Here is a 17,637-nt window from a genome sequence, read left to right as displayed (position 1 = left end):
ATCCTTTTAAATTTTTTGCCTAAATATAAAAAACCAAAATACTTAATTTTTTCTAATTGCTAAAAATAACTTATTAGGGCATATTTAGTAATTATTTAAGAAAAAACGGTTTTTAAGAATAGTTTTCGAGAACTGTTTTATAATGTTTTGTAAAACAAAAGTTTGTTTGGAAACCTAAAATATTTTTAACCTATTTTTAATATTTTTAAATATGTTTTAAAAATAATTTTTATATTTAACATTTTATTTTTAATCATTCTACATGTATATATAATTATTTTTTTAAGATAGCCCTAAAAAAACAAATGAAAATAACAAAAAATAATTAAAAGATATTTTCTTAAAACACTTTGATTTATGTTCTTAAGAACATAACATAAGAAACAATTTTTTATTATTAAAAGTGTTTTTTTTTTGTTAGGAAGAGCAAAAAATTGTTTTTGAAAACAGTTACCAAACGGATTCTTAGTTTTTCTTTTTCTTTATTTAGTACTTAATAAAAATAAAATATTAAAACAACAAATAATTTAATATTTAACATTTAGGACTATTACTCAATTTTAATTTTTATTTAAAATTAAGTAAAACAAACAATAACTACCATACATTTGAGCTTAATAAGTTATGGAAATAAAGTAGTTGTAAACAGATGAGCTCCGGTCCGTCAAAAAAGTGTTTCACATCATGTTAACTCTTAAGTTTGTGTTTGGTTGGCTAAATTAGAGGGGGGAATGGGATTTAAAATTCCAATCCCACGTTTGGATTGTGACTGGATAGGAAATAAGGCGGGATTTCTAATTTAGTGCTTATTTTTAATCCTCCATACGAGGGATTTAAAAATCTAGTGCCTTAACATGGGATTTACTTATCCTGGGATTTAAAAATCCCATCTCATTTCCTCTCCATAGACATGAAATTTATTTATGTCCTGTCGGGTTGGGAAGGCTTTGCTATTGATTTTAGAGTGCTTCATGATGCTATACATAGACGGAATGGGTTAAAAGTCCTTCCTGGTAATATCAATAGTGTTATACATCAATCAAGTAGTATGAAGTATTTATTTATATTCTAAAATAGTGAATCTAAATTTTTTCTTAGGTTATTGCTACCTTGTAGATGTAGGCTATACAAATAGTGAGGGGTTCCTTGCTCCATTTAGAGGACAAAAATATCATTTAAATGAATGGAGAGAGAGAAATATGCTGACTTTCCCAAAGGAATTTTTTAACATGAAGCATTCTATTGCACAAAATGTTATTGAAAGATGCTTTGGATTGCTTAAGTTACGTTGGGGTATTTTAAGGAGTCCATCATATTATCTAGTAAAAACATAAAGTCGCATAATCACCGCATGTTGCCTTCTTCGTAATCTAATTAGAATGGAAATGTCAAGAAATCCATTAGAAGAAGAAGTTGAACCAGAAAGTGAAATGCAACTTAACCTAGAGTATGATGAACCCATCATTACCATAGAAGCATCTAATCAATGGTCTCAATGGAGGGCTAACTTGACAATGCAAATGTTCAATGAATGGAGAGAAAATAGAAGATTATGATGAGAGAGTATTTGTTTAGTGTTTTGTTTGGATTTAAGTATTGTTTTCACTTTGATTTTTGAAATTGTTGATGCGTATCTTCAATAATTTTGTCTTTGATATGAAGGAGACTTGTCTTTTATTTGGTTGATGGATAATGTTAGAATTTCACTTGTATTGTGCCTAATCAAGGTTGCAATTTGTCAAATAGTCTTGATTTTTTTTCTTTTGTTTAAGACCTAATATTATGTTTTATTCTTCATGGACATATGATCTTTTGTTGACATTGTTTTTTAATTTTTAATTATTTTGTAGAAATAAATATATGGAACTATGCAAAGTAATAATATAATGATACATGTTTATTTTCCAAGTCTTTGAAATATTATTTATTATATGACATAAATAGGAATGGAAAGTGCATCAAGTTTTCAACCTGAAGAGAAAGGCAAGACTAGAGATCATCGATTATGGACGAAAGATGAAGATTGACATTGCACTTGTTGAAACACTTAAAGAGTTGTGAAACTTTCGATATAAATGCGATGATGGTACATTTAAATCAGGTTATACAATTATTTTAGAAAAGACAATGACAATTTCTTGTCCTAGATCTAACATCAAAGTTGTCCCACATATTGAGTCAAAAATTAAAACATGGAAAAAACAGTATAACATCACTGTTGACATGCTTGGCCAAAGTGGGTTTGGGTGGAATCATAATTTTAAAAGGCTCAAGGCGCACTAAGACGCAAAGTAGTCCTGGAGCTTAAGGGGCACTTAAGGCGCAAGCTTTAGTAAAGTGAGGCGCACCTTAATTTACATATATATTTTTATATAATATAATTTAATTTAACAGTCATTTATTTGTCCTAAACACATAAATCATCAAATATCATCCAAAACTTCAATTTAATCAACAAAAAACATAAAAATAAAGAACTCCAAGCATAAAAAAAAATCCAAATCCATATTGCTAATAACCTAATACATATCCAAATCCAAAGTTTCCAAACCAAAACATGAAATTTGTCCACAATTCAAAAACATCATTAAAAAACACTTAAATAACAAATTTGTCTACAACAAGCGATCATCACTCCTCCTCTAAATCAACAAAATCATCATCATCATCATCATTTCCATCATCACATTTGTAGCCTAGCTTCCCCATCTTCTTCGTCTACTAAATCAACCATGTCTCCATCTTCATCTTCATCAATTAGTGACTGAGAAGGCAAAGTTCTAGAACTTGAAGCTATCCCCCTCATTGGTGGTATTATGCTTGAGCTTGCTCTAGCTCTAGCTCTAGTATCAAACCTAGCCTCCTCAGGTCTAGTAGCTCTAGCAACATCACCCGTGTCAAATTATCATCATCAAATACAAAATCATCTTGTGCACCTCCATGAGAATCCTTATCTTCCATTCTTCCTATCAACCATTCATTGCTATCATCTATATCTTTCAAAGAAATTGGGTCAATGGTGTTACGTTCATTGTATCTTCTCTTCAAGGCTCGATTATATTTAATGTATACCAAATCATTCAAGCATTGATGATCTAACTTATTTCTCCTCTTGCGATGAATTTGCAAAAATTCATAAGCTCATAAATATATTTTAAAGTTTTAACTTTTAAGTTACATTCAAGACTCTATTAGACTATTACTTGTAATTATTTTGGTCACTTACATTTTCAAAGATGCTCCAATTCCTTTCACAACTTGATGCACTGCATGTTAAGTTGAGGACTTTCATTGCAAACCTTTGCAAATTTGGAGCTAAAGCTCCATATGCAGCCCACCATTCAACTATAGTATAGATATTAACAATTTAGTGGAACAATTCACCTATTTTAGCAAAAATACAATCTAATCATTTAAATAAACAAAACTAAATAACTAACCTGGTGCTCTAATCTTCCTTGTCCTAATAGCTAACTCATTCCCGAATAGTCCTTGGGCATTTGTGTACAAACTCACTTCGGCTACAACTTTTTCTTGCTTAACAAGGTCTTTTATTATCCTTAAGATGCATTTATACAAATCACTCATAATCTCTGCATCTTACTCTATTTCTGGTTTATCATAGAAGAATTTCGGGTTCAAAAAGTACCCTACTGCATGCAAAGGCTGATGAAACTGAATCTCCCATCTCTTATAAATGACGTTGAAGATTTATTTGTACTTCTCTTCATTTCCATTAAAAATTCTCACAATTGTATCCTTAGCTCTATTCATGGCCTCATAGATGTATCCCATAGGAACTTTTTTTTCACCATCAACCAAACGAAGCACACGAACTAGGGGACCCAAAACCTTTAAGCAAAACACAATAGTGTTCCAAAATGAAGGCATTAAAACTATGTTGGCTATAGTTTTCCCCTTATGCTCTTTTGTCCATTTACTATCTGACCAATCTAAGCTTGTAAACATCTTCCTCAAGTTGTTTTTTGTTCATGCAATCACGATAATGTGATGAAAATAGTTGCAAAGCAAGTCTTAGTAGGCCTAAGCAATTCCCTTTGTCCAGTAAACCGCCTCATCATGTTGAGTAGTCCTGAGCGATTATAAATATACCCATTTAGTGATATAGCCCTCTCTAATGTCTTCTTGATGTTTGGTAGCTTTCCAATATCTTCCAACATCAAGTCAAGGCAATGTGCAACACATGGTGTCCAATACAAATGTGGACGCTTTAATTCTAACAACCTCCCTATGTGACATTGTAGATAATGAATTTACATAAGTTCTCAAGATAAATAATTCAAATTTTAAAAGTAAATAAAAATTAAAGAAATAGTATTTATTATCTGTCATCACATAACTTGAGTGATTATCTATTATAACTTGAATAACATTCTCCTCACCAACTTGCTCTACCCATTTGTCAAGTAACTCAAATATCTTTTCTTTCGTCTTAATCATTGAAGAAGCATCAATAAATTGCATGAACATGGTTCCATTTGAACAATTAATCAAAAAGTTCACCAAAGTTCTCTATTTCCTATCGGTCCATCCATCCGACATAATTGAACATCCATTTTTTCCCCATTCCACCATATGATCTTTCATCAAATCTTTTGTGAGAGCCAATAGTAGCTCTTACCTCATGAAGAGTTAGTCATTTCATACCCACACCATATTGGCCAATAGCCTCAATCATTGGTTGGAAACTCGGATATATGATTGTATTAAATGGAATAGCAGTCTCATACATCCCCCTTATGATAAACATACAAGCTCTTTCTCTTACTTCCTTTTTGTAGGCGTCATTGATGGTAGTTTGATTCATCTTCCCATTCCTTCGATTTTGAACAACCATTTTTGCATTAAGAGTGAAAAAAATGATCAATAAGACCTTTTTGTCTTGATTTTTTTGAAGAAAACATCCTACCACCACTTCATCCTTGGTTGCTATCTCCACTAGAAATGTTGGTGACATTCATTCTACTATTAATCTCTTCACCAAAATCTTCATATTCCAAACCAAACAAATCTTCATTAACATCTTCGCTTCCCATATTCATTTGCTCTTTTTGACTTTAATTTCTTGGAACTCATATACTCTTTCATTTCTTTTCTAACATGTTCCGAACATTTTCTACACTTTTTAACATTTTTATATCCATCAACAAGACGTTATTTGTGTCTATATATGCCTCATTTGGTTACTTTATCACAAAAAAATCATATGATGGTGTTAAAATATTTTTCATTAACCAAACAAGTATACTTCCATCTGAGATCTCTTCTTCCACTTACACTAGAGTCCACTTGAGTTTCACTCTCATTATCCATCTTGCAAACAAATTATCTATACTACAATAAAATAACTATAATAAAATTAAGAAAAAAAATTGAAAAAAAAAATGCATATCACATTAACAAAAAAATATGCGTATGGGTGTTTTTTGTTTGTTTATTTTTATTTAGTAAATTTTTCATGTCAAAATACAATATTTATATTTATACTACAATATACAATATTTATATTTATAATTTTATACTACAATAAAATAATTATAATTAAATTAAGAAAAAAATTAAAAAAAACATATGCATATCACATTAACAAAAAATATGCACATGAGTGTTTTTTTGTTTATTTATTTTTATTTAGTAAATTTTTCATGTCAAAATACAATATTTATATTTTAAAAAAATGCCAATGAGAGTTATGAGACAAGAATGGAAAAAATTGCAGAAAAGTGAAGAAAAGAGAAAAATACTAAGGTCTCGGAAAGGTATGTGACTATTTTTCCTTTATTTTTCTCATATTTTTCCTCTATTTCCATTCTCTTCTTCGTCTTTTTCACTTCTCCATTGCACGATTGGGGTTAGGGCACGATTTGGGAGTGGTGTCGGGTTAAAAAATACCAAAAAATGGGGTTGGAAGGGAAAACAGGGCCAAAACGGCGTTGTTTTGGCTTTTTTTTTTTTTTTTTTTTAAAGGAACAAGCTCCAAAACGACGTTGTTTTGGCTTAATCCTTTTAAAATAAAAAGGGCCAAAATGGCGTCGTTTTGGTCCAAAAAAAAAAAAATTAGGGCTTCTCAGCTCTCAGCCCTCTACAACCCAGCACGACGAATGAAGAAAAGAAGGAGAAGAAGAAGAAGAAAAAAAAAAAAAAAAAGGAGAAGAAAGAGGTAGGGGATCGAGGCATACTTGGCAACTGCGTCAAGCCTTGCGCACCTAAGCGGCGCCTTCGTGAAGGGGTGTCGCCTGCCTTCAGGTGAGGTGCAGGAGGGTGGCGTTGCACCGCTCGGAGCCTAGGTGCGCCTTTCACAACTATGGGTGGAATGAATCACAAAAATGTGTGGAAGTATGTGGGGATGACATATGGGAATCATACTTGCAGGTAATTATTTTATGTGTTTGTTTACTTTTTTTTTTATGTTAATTTATATATCTAGTTTTTATTCAATTTCAACATATGAATAATATTAATTTGGTATGCATGTAGAGGAATCCTGAAGCTAAAGGAATGAGAAACAAGCCATTTCCTTACTACGATGAATTTGAATTAATTTTTGGAAAAGATCGTGCTATTGGAAAAGGAGCTGAGACAGCAGCAGATGTCATTGAGGAGTTAGATGCTGAAGAAACCAACAAGAATATTTACAGTTTGGATGAAATTGATACTTCAACATCAAATACAACACCATCACGTGTAAGAAAAAGAAGTAATAGTAGTAATAGTTTGGCTTCAGGATTGTGTGATGTTGACATGATGCTAGGAAAATTGATTGAGCAACATAATGAACAAATGAACATGCTAGTTGGAAGGATTGGGTATGAATGTGATTTGTCTGAGCGGACAGGAAAGATTATTGTAGAGCTTATGAAAATGACTCATCTTTCTATTAAGGATCAGATCAAAGCGACAAAATTGATTGTGAGTGAGAATGAGAATATAGACCTCTTTTTAGCTATATGGATGAGGAAAAAGTTGAGTTTGTAGATATGTTACTTCATGCTAGTATTCCCTAGACTAGCTATGTTTGATGTTTCTCATAATTGGTTTTGTATTAGTATTTAAATAACTACTTAGTTTTTATTTTTGAAATAGTTATATTTGCACTCCTTACTTTTCTTATATAAAATATGAGATGTTCTTTATTTTATACATTGAAACAAGTGACGAAAGTTTAAAAAAAAATGATAGGGTGTTTAAATTGAATAACTTAGTTGATATTTTTAGTTTTTGTAAACATTTGAATAGGTTAGTTGATAAATGCATATGGTGTTTAGGTTGAATTGTTGTTAAGGTTGATTAATTGATTGATATGTTATTTTTATTAATATCAGTTGTGGGATCACTTGTGGGATGAAAAAAGATGGGTCAACCATGGAATTCTTGCTTCCCATTCCTTTACTTTGATGTAAACAACCATCAAAGTTCAATGTGCTTGGGCCAAAGATAATGTTGATGTTGAAGGTGGGAGGCTGCCAATTTAGTAATGCAATTTAACACTGAGCTTTGATATATCAATTGATATATATAAATTGATATACATTGATATAATGGCTTTGATATACAGTGTGCTTAAGCAACATGCATCCAATTTAGTCCTCCCATTAGGAGTTTTCCGACTTATTAATTTTTTATAGTTGAAGTACTTCAAAATAATTATATTCATGTTCAATCCTTACGTCAAGTAACTAAATATTAGAATTGATATAATTTATAATCCGGTCTTTAATTCCTTGATATATCCAAACATTGGGATGGATATGTTTTCCTATTCGGCCTTTAATTCCTTGACACATCCAAACAGTAGCATAGGATAAGATATCCTATAGGATATCTATCCCTCCTCTAATCCGGCCAACCAAACCTAGGCTAAGGGTAAACGTTGTCAAAGAAAGATGGCTTGAAGCTCTTATCTATCTGTTGGAAAGCAATGGAACGTTAGCATTAGGGGACTACAATTACTTTGCAGAGAACACAGACCTTTCATTGATTCTGATTTTTCCTTTTTTATTTTTATTTTTTTTCTGGTGATTCATATTATCACTTGTGACTGTCAGACTTTGAAACTAAAACTTACAAAAACAGCCTTGTCTTGCCTGGTCCTCAATGCTAGCTCTCACATTCAGTCACTGTTTCCTCGTCAGCATGCATCTTAATCAGCTTCTACATGTGGGTTTCATGTTTATTTCTTATTTGTCCTTTTCTCTGCTCTAATATTTTATGAGCTTCCTATTTCCACGTTACTCAACCGTTCTTCAAACTCACTGCAAAGAAGATAGGTTGAACTGCTTGAATTCTTCACTTGTCTGTTTACAGCCTAGCTTACAGGCCTTTAAAATGTTTCGTTTCTAGAGAAACTAGGTTGTATGTTGTTTGGCAAAATTTTTAAGCAACAAACCTCATCTTTATTATTGTCTCATTGTAGTCCATCCAAAGCCAGGCTGGATTGATGGAGCCATCTGATCTGTGCATGACCATACAAATTGGTTTGAAAACTCAAAACACTCCCTTTCATTTTTTTGAAGTTTGAGGGGGGGAGGCTAATGGACTTCAACTGATGGTTCATTGTTTCTTTCTCCCTTGATTATTTCTGTGTTTGCTCTTTTTAACTAATCATCTTAAGTACAAACCTTATCTTAAGCTGGACATACTGGTCTTTGCCTGAGGCCTGAAAGTCTGGGGAGTCTTGACATACATATGTATATTCAAATTGTGAGCTTGCAAGAGAGATAATGAGAATGGAAAATAAATGATCAAGAATAGTACTGCCAAGGTTAATGGAGGTCTTGGGGATTTTATTACTTCTTGTTTCCAAAAGGAAGAAGCATTTTGAGTTGCTCCATCCATTGATCATTACATCTAAAATAATTAGAAATAAAAAACATTAGTATGCAATTCCTATTCAACAACAAATCCTCCTTATCGATGCATACTCATGAACATGAGGCAACCATATTTTCTTGCTCTTCAAATGGGTATTCCATAAATTGTGATTGACATGCTTGGCTTTCAATTCATCCATTTCCTGTAAAACCATCAGATATTAATTAATAAACATAGCACGAATTATTTAGATGCAAAACCCAAGCTCCAAATGCACTTTTTGTGTTCTAATGTGTACATTTGAAAATTTTGGTGGGCAAGGATCACAATGTGAGTTGAAAAGTCAATAAATTTTCCTTGCGCAAGTTTCATCATGTTTTTACTAGGTGTTACAGATAAGAGTTGATGACAAGAAGCATTGGGTTACTTGCATGAACAAATTAACTTGCAATGTAAATCAGTGTTGTATCTTTTCGTCTCACAAGGCAGAAAGATTCGCTTACTTTTCTTGATTTTCAGCAGGAGACCGTTTCCACTATCATCGTATTCGTCGTCGTCATCATCTTTTTCTGCTCCTTCATTGCTTTGAGAGAAGTGAGGCTCATCAAAACAGGCAAAGAAATAGATAGCCATATATACGTACGGTCTAGAGGCCGTTTAAGTCGAACGTTTTGTCATGCACAGCGGCGCTCATATTAATAGGAGATTATTGAGGAAGAAAGATGTCGCTTGTTGCACGAGTAGAATGAGGTGCTGATTGTATGGAGCCTTACTTCTGTACACCCAACTTCTAATTTTTCAACTAACCATCCAAGGCGAGGATTTTCACACATTCATCAACCAACTTTCTACAGAGAGAGAGAGAAGGGGGAGGGGGGAGACACATGTGACCCTGTTTCACCTCCACAATTTTTTTCATTATTATTATTATTATTATTATTATTATTATAGCAATTTTTGTATGTTGATGAATAACTAATACATTTCCTAAATAAGAGCATAAAATAAACTTTTTTTTTTTTTTGTTTCTAATAGTTTTAAAATAAACATTTTTAAACATTTTAATATTATCCATATAATCTGTTTTAATATTTTCATCATATTCACTTCTTGTAATCAAATTATATTTCAAATTAAGAAAATCTTACTTACTAAAAAAATATTATATCAAAACTTTACTTTTAATTATTGGTAAAAATGTAATACATCATTGATAAAAAAAAAAAAAAGACATCTAAAATTTTTTGTAATCAATAAGATTATTTGTAATTATAATAATTTTTTCATATTCTAATAATATTTTTTTATATAAGGATATTTCTCAAGTAAAATTGTATAATACATTTGAACTCATTTGTACAAGAGGTGTACAAACAAGGTGAAGGAATTTGAGTGTTTCTCAATAACTCTCTCATGTATTTCCCTCCCTGTAATGAGTGGTAAACGTGTTTCTACACATTGATATATTACACCCTTGTTTGATTCCTGTCAAAACAACTCACTAAGCAATTTTAGTACATATGACACAAATTGTGTTTGACATATTTTCTATCAAATCGACTTATCTTTTTGTTCAGCCTACTAATTTACTTCAAATATTATGAACAAATTTGTGAATGCACATTTTATAAGAAGAATCATCTTTTTCATAATTATATAACGCATTTACACCAACTATGCATAGTAATTGAACTAACCTTCAAAGGGGTATACAAGGTAACCCATTATGAATATATTTGAGTGTTTCTAAAAGATTCATCAATTTGTTTCCCTCACTCAAGGATTAGAAAAAGTGTTTTCATTCATCGACACGTCATACCTTTATTTGATTCATATTCGAATGCACACACTGAAATTTTAATGTTTATATCACTAATTGTATTCGATATATCCTCTACTGAATTAACTTGTCTTTGTTCCAAGCCACTCCAAACATCTTGAAAATCCTTCAAAAATTATTGTCATTTCCACAAATATATAATATATTATACTTGAATTGATTGTGCAAAAGGTGTATAAAACCCCCTATGATGAATATTCTTAATCATTTTTTTCACCAAAGTTGTTTAAATTTCTTACCAAAACATTAAAAAACAATATTTGCTCACTTGTTTCTCTATCATATTTATTTTCTTTACATTTGCACAATATCTACCATAAAAAACTATCGTATTGATTCAACATGACCTATATAATTTAAAGTAGTATAATTTGAGATAAATTCAATAGAAAAAACCATTTCTAGGTTTCATCTAAATGAAAAAAAAAAATGATAGAAATAAAAATTTTATTTTTCTAAAAAAATAATAAGAAAAAAATTAGTATTTAGAAATGATTAAAATAACAATTTTTATTGAATCTTAAGATGTAACTCCTTTCATTAATATTACTTTTTTATTTTAAAAATAAAATATAAAAAACATGTAAGAAAATGAAATTAAAAAAAGAAGGGACATATTGGCATAATAATAGACTTTTAGTTCTATATATCTTTTTATTTTATTTTATTTTTCCAATTTAATTTATTTCTTATATTTTATAATGGAAAAGGTTGAATTTTTAAGTAAAAACTAATATTTTCTATTTTTTTTAAGTTTTATTTTTATTTTTTTATTTTATTTTATTATTAATAATATAACATTTCATTGTTAGTAATGTTTGAAAGAGACCACAAACCATTGTCAAAATTTTTGCATGTATTTTAGAATTTTCATATGAAATATATTCTTGTTATATAAAATAAAAAACATGTTAAAATCATTTATTATTATTATTTTTTTATATTTGGACTTAAAATTATGTTTTGGGAAACAGGGAAGGTGTACGTAGAGTCACACAGTAGAAATTTGGGAGAATAATGCTTAAGTCCTAGATGTGATTGATAATTAGTGTAAAAGGTTACATTTTTCATAATTGATAGAAAGAATATGTAATAGTAAGAGATAAAAATATATTTTAAAAGTACCATATCAAATATATAAAATATTGTAATTATATTATAAGGAAAGACTCTATAGAAATAAGGAAAGAGAAAGTAAAATTGTGATATGTGTACTTATTTTGGAGATTCCAATCAACATGTGTTTTTTTATCATTTTTATCAGGATTTTCTTCATTGGAAAAGATAAATAAAACAAATAAATAAATTTGTGATAAATTATAATTTTTGACATATCTTTTATTTATATTTTTTATGATTAAATAAACTTGTTATTCCTTTTTTTTTTCTTCACTAAAAAAATAAACTAAAATAATAAAATAAGGATAATTTCTATTTTCTAGGCGTATCTTATATTTATATTTTTTTATGGTTAAATAATTTATTTTCTTTACTTCGAAAAATAAAAATGAAATAAATGGGATATCATCAAAATTGCCAGCTGCCTCTCCTTCAATATCATCAAAAGATGTGAGTAGACCAAATAATGGCAGTTTGTAGACCAAATATTGGCAGTGTGTATCACTCACTATTCAATGCGCCTTCTGATAATCACATAGGACTATTGAATGTAGGGTCATGTGATGCACATTTGTTGTACATTTTCCTGTCCATTAGGCCCCCATTAACTCACTTTAAAGGTCTACCTTAACAAAATTTGACAACGAGCTTGACAGTCCAGAGTAAAATTTATATATTTTTGTTTGGAAGAATATTGTTATGTTTTCAAGTTTTTGTTTCTTTTATAAATAATTTCTTCCGTTCTATTTTTCTTTTCTTTTCTTAGCTGCTATCAGTTTATAATTATTCAGGGTTACTTAGAATAAAATAAAAGATTTTACTACGGAGTTTTACATCTCTTGGCTCCATCAACCTTTAATTTTTGGGAAACTTGTGTTTTAGGACCCTTATTTATAAAATATATGATATTTAAACCCCAAGTTTATGAAATATGGAAAGTAATTATTAATGGACAAAATAGTATTAGATTTGTGCATTCTTTACTGAGTCAATTTTATCTGCCCAAATTGCCCTCGATGTCTTCTACATCAACAACCAAATTGCCTCCACATCATCCTTAAATTAAAAAAAAAAAAAATTGTGAAAATTGATAATTGTAGAAAAACCATCCAACCCGACTTTGGTTGTCCTCTTCTCTTTCTCTCATTTTAGCAAGAAAAACCTTAAATCAATTGACATCTAACTTTCTTCTTAGAAATTTTCGTAGCCCTAAATCTACATTTTAGTTTGTGAGCAATCAAATTCGAGATTTTCCCTAAGCTGGAATCTCAAAAACTTACCATTTTAGAAGGTCATTTGAAATCTGAATCGGCCAAAACCTTCACGTCCAACAAACCGAACCGATACCCATCTTCCCGGATTCTCAGATTTCTCTGCTTGTCTCTTACCATCTCGATTAGTCGAACCTATTTGTCTCTTAACGTCCTCAGTAGCCGAAGGTGATACCCATCTTCCCAATACCTTGAAGTAAACTGAATGGGAGCCATATGTTGTTTTTGCATCATCAAAGTTGAAATTTTGTTAAGGTTTCTCGAAACGGAACTGGAGTTTTCCCTCTTGTGTGTGTTTTCCAATTAATCAATCACAGGTGAGTTTTCATTTACATGTTTGTTTGGATGGTGCGAACATCTTAGTGTTTCAAGTGTTTTATTTTGGGGTTTCTTATATTTAGCTTCATTTTCGGTAGAATGAAATATAGGTTTTTTTTTTTTTTTTGGTTAAAGATATGTTCGTATTTAGAGAAAAAAAAAAAATTATTATTATTATTATTATTATTATTATTATTATTATTATTATTATTTGCTTTCAAGGAATTTTGTTGTGATCAAATTTTTGGGGAAATTGATTCATCTGTATTACTACTAGTCGATGGAAATTTTCTTTCAATTTTAATGGTATATATGAGAGTTACTACTAGCAACTAAACAAATTATTTGCTTGGTCATTTGTCATTGTTATTGTTTTACTAATTTTGAATATCGATTTCATTGTGTGTGTGTTGTTATTGTTTTGTCCTTTGTCTTTGCATGATAGAATTGAATGTATGTTGTTATTGTTATTTTTTTGTGAATTTGATTTGAGACATGATAAAATGATAGCAGTAAGCATGTAAAAGATGAATGTTGACTACAAATTTGGGATGAAAAAAAAGTGATAGTTTGTGAAGTGGTCATGCCTTAGTAATACAGAAATTAAGGTGAACCAAATGCTTGCCTCATAAGTAATCTGCAAATTAATAATAAGAGGAGAGCATAGTGAGACATGGTTTGGCCTATGCAAATTCTGCAAAGAGATACGCAAGAAATTAAGGTGTTGCTGTTGAGTTTCAATGTCAAATGGCAGGTAAAGCACAGTAAATCAGCAGGGGAACAGAAAAATTGAGATATATGACGACATTTATATAAGCAACTCTCTCCAACAGCTTAAGCCCTCCACCATATCCAAACCACATTGGACAATGTCGACCGATAAGAATTTCAATAGAGCTAGTGGCCCAAAAAAGCACCTGGGTTAGACAATCTAAAAGATTAATAGGTGTTGATCCTCTAAAGGCAGCATGAACTGGCATACAATATACAAATCTCCATCTCTAGCATGCATCTTCAGACCAGTCAGAACATCCCCAGTCTGAGAGCCATATATCCAGCCAACCTATAGAGATTAGTGTAAATAATGATTTCCACACCATAACAGTTTATGGCAAGAATAAAAGAGATATCTGAAATGGTACTTTTTTACTCTGTCTTAAGCAGAGAAATGTTCGTAGTTGTAAAAAGGGGAAAAAAATGTGGCAAACAGTGGGATAACATACTAGAAGTAGCATGGTGAACAATTGCATAGTGTTCTGGTAACATACGGATACCAGTTGCAAATAATTAACCGAGGCTAACTCAAACTTATGTTCTGAAATTTCAAACATTGGTCATTTCCAATTATTTCCTTCTTATTTGCCCGACCTTCCTAGGGCACTTCCAATCTCGTTTACTACTTGTTTCCATGTACGACATACCTTTCAATGCTAAAGAATCATTGTCAAATTTGTTCCAAGTAAGTCAATCCTTTATGGAGAAATGCTAGTCCTTGTGAAAAAAAAACTTCCTAATGGTTATTCCATTACCTCTATCCCCCAAGCAGTCTTCTCTTCATAATCACAACTGATTAATGGTAGGTTTATAGGTACTTTCTGAATAAATGTTGTTTAACTACTTTTCGGATTTGTGTTTTTAGGTTTATGTAATGGTAGCTTTATAAATGTTTTGAGGTGAATAAATTTTTTAAATTAAAACAATTTTATGAGGTCCTTTATCTTTTCTCATAAAACAAACATAGCTTTGAATAATGCTGTACATATTAGGTATAGAGGAAGAGTTAAGCATGTAGATAGAATGATATAAATTTGGTTTTCGTTATAGTTGTTAGTATTGTGAGGAGTTGTCTTAATTAGTAGTTAGTGTCAATTATAAGCTGAACAGTTTTGTTAAGAATCATCTGAGGTTGGTTTTTTTTGCTCGAATCCATTTGAGCTTGTTTTTATGCATGTTGTTTTACAGGATTTTTAAGTTCTGCTTTATGCTTAATGGTTTGTTGTATCTTGCTGTTACTTTCGTCAATCGTTGAGGTTTATAGATGTTTATGAGAACCATTATGTTCATTATGGCAATAAGGAATGGTAAATATTGAAATGGGTCCCAAAAATAATTTTCTAATTTTATTATTTTTGTTATTTCCATCAACGTAAGTTTGTCTAAAGTAACGTTTATTGAATGTATATAACCTAAATTTTTAGAATGTTATGGCTACAAATTACATCCTTGTAATGAAATTGTGTTTTGAACAACGAATTTGAATGTTTACTTTGAATTGTTTTTCTAACTTTTCCAATCTATTATTTGAAGGACCATTAAATCTATAATAGGTTCTTTCCTACGGTAAATCTGATTTTCAATGTGAGAGTGCTTGACAGTCGAAATCCCGCTGTTATGATTTCTTGGATGGTGATTGCTTACTTTCATAATAACATTAAAGTAGAAAAGTTGTTCATTCTATATGTTGGTTGCAATTTCCTTAGTGGTAGAGGCTTTGGGAATAAATAGTTCAAATTGTTGCAAATTATGCAACTTTATTGTGGTGTAGAGAACTTTTGCACTGTAGACTATGTCGTGTTTGAAATAACTTCCCTTTAGTTATTTCTACTCATATGAGACATGCACGGGGAAGTCTTATGATAAAGCGACCTCATGTATAATTTCCTCATTCTTTAAGAATTTTGGAAGTTTGCAGTATCATTTATTTGACAAACTTCTTTTTGTTCAACAAAGGTTACCTGGTCAAAGGTTAGTTCACCCTCATTGAGCTCAGTTTTCAACTTATATTTTCTTTTATTATGAATTGAATTGTGCAAAATGAATTGAAAAAGATTTGGTTACAATGGATTACACTTCAGAAGACAAACAAATTTGTATTCTACATTGAGTTGCATTTCAAGCGTGATTTTATAACCTTGGCAATTTAGTGTGTGATTAAAAAAAAAAAAAGTTTCAAATGCATTCAAGTTTAGACACAAAAAAAAAACTGAATTTCACAAGAAATTGTACTTTGGTTTCATATGAGAGTTGTGGATTTTAAGACCATGCTCGTAACTGCTTTTGCTTTGTGGCCTATAGTTCAGTCCATTTTTACTTGGTATCCACTTCAAAATTATTTTAGCTTTTGGTCGGTGGTCCTTTTGTTGATTATGGGTTGGTTTCCGTTACTTTTTCCAGATAGAGAACGAAGAAAATTCAGTAGATAGGACAAAAAATGCTGGAGATGGATAATTGAATTTAGAAACTGGAGAAACACAACCTCAAAGTGCTGGAAAAATGAGGCTGAGCAAGCAATATTTGAGGAGAGGACAGATTAAAATAAATTACACTCAAATGACGATGAGAAAAATGTCGGAACAAATTCGGTTAATATAGAATTAGAAAGTACGAATTTTGGCATGTGAGCATGTATATGCCATATGTAGTAAACTAATGTGTTTCATCTTCATTTCCTTAGTGTTTGATGAATGGTATGTGGGGAGCTGCCTATGCCATTTGTTTGAAGATATTATAACATGTTTGATGAATTACTGTCCATATATGCTAATAGTGTGTCTAATCAATAACTTTTATTTTCATAAGATTTACTAAAATTTAATTTGTGCTCACTTGAGTAGGATATCGCTGCTTTTCGCCCAGGTACTTTGATTTATATTAGAATGAGATGACTATGTTATGCACAACATAGAAACATGATTTAAATTGAAAGGATGACAATTTTTTTTTTGCTTGTGTTCAACCAAATAGAATTACAGGCAGCTCTTAGGAGAACAAGAAGGATAAGTGGAGTCATGTTTCCATGGTAGCAATTTAAATAAAGTGCTTCTAGAAATTTTCCAACAGTTTAAAGTGATTCATTCGGACGGTTGTAAACCAATATGAATGTCATAGGGATAGCAAATTATGTGTAATGCAATTATGATGGAGAGGCATTTAATAGTAGGACAGGACATGTAGTTGTTAATGGTGATAAATATCTTTATATAGTTGTTCAATTGGTGCATTGGAAATATTCCTATGCATGAATATTTACCTATGCAAATTATACATAAAGCACAAGCAGGTTCTTGAGGATGGATGATGTTCATAGACAACCGGAGTAACAAATGATAAATTGCTTTAATATTTTTTTTATTCACATATAACACGTTTGAGTTATAAAAAGCTTCCATTACTTTCTATCTTGTTGTTATTATTTATTGAGTAATTGACGGCTTACTTACCAAGGCATTTTAGTTATATTATAATTAACTGGGTTAA

General features: G+C 30.8%; 2 long non-coding RNA genes across 2 annotated transcripts; one reads left to right on the top strand and one right to left on the bottom strand.

Annotated features, from left to right (window-relative positions):
• Nucleotides 1–8,759: 8,759 nt before the first annotated feature.
• On the bottom strand, nucleotides 8,760–9,557 carry LOC117931220. Its single transcript, XR_004654005.1, has 2 exons — nucleotides 9,336–9,557; nucleotides 8,760–9,034 (listed from the first exon to the last, which is right to left on the bottom strand). It is a non-coding gene; the product is annotated as an uncharacterized LOC117931220 (long non-coding RNA).
• Nucleotides 9,558–12,919: 3,362 nt separating this feature from the next.
• LOC117929649 lies at nucleotides 12,920–17,405 on the top strand. Its single transcript, XR_004653785.1, has 2 exons — nucleotides 12,920–13,379; nucleotides 16,555–17,405. It is a non-coding gene; the product is annotated as an uncharacterized LOC117929649 (long non-coding RNA).
• The last annotated feature ends 232 nt before the right edge of the window (nucleotides 17,406–17,637 follow it).

The sequence above is a fragment of the Vitis riparia genome, chromosome 14 (assembly GCF_004353265.1).
Source record: "Vitis riparia cultivar Riparia Gloire de Montpellier isolate 1030 chromosome 14, EGFV_Vit.rip_1.0, whole genome shotgun sequence".
Taxonomy (NCBI): Eukaryota; Viridiplantae; Streptophyta; class Magnoliopsida; order Vitales; family Vitaceae; genus Vitis; species Vitis riparia.
This window is presented reverse-complemented; position numbering and strand designations above follow the sequence as displayed.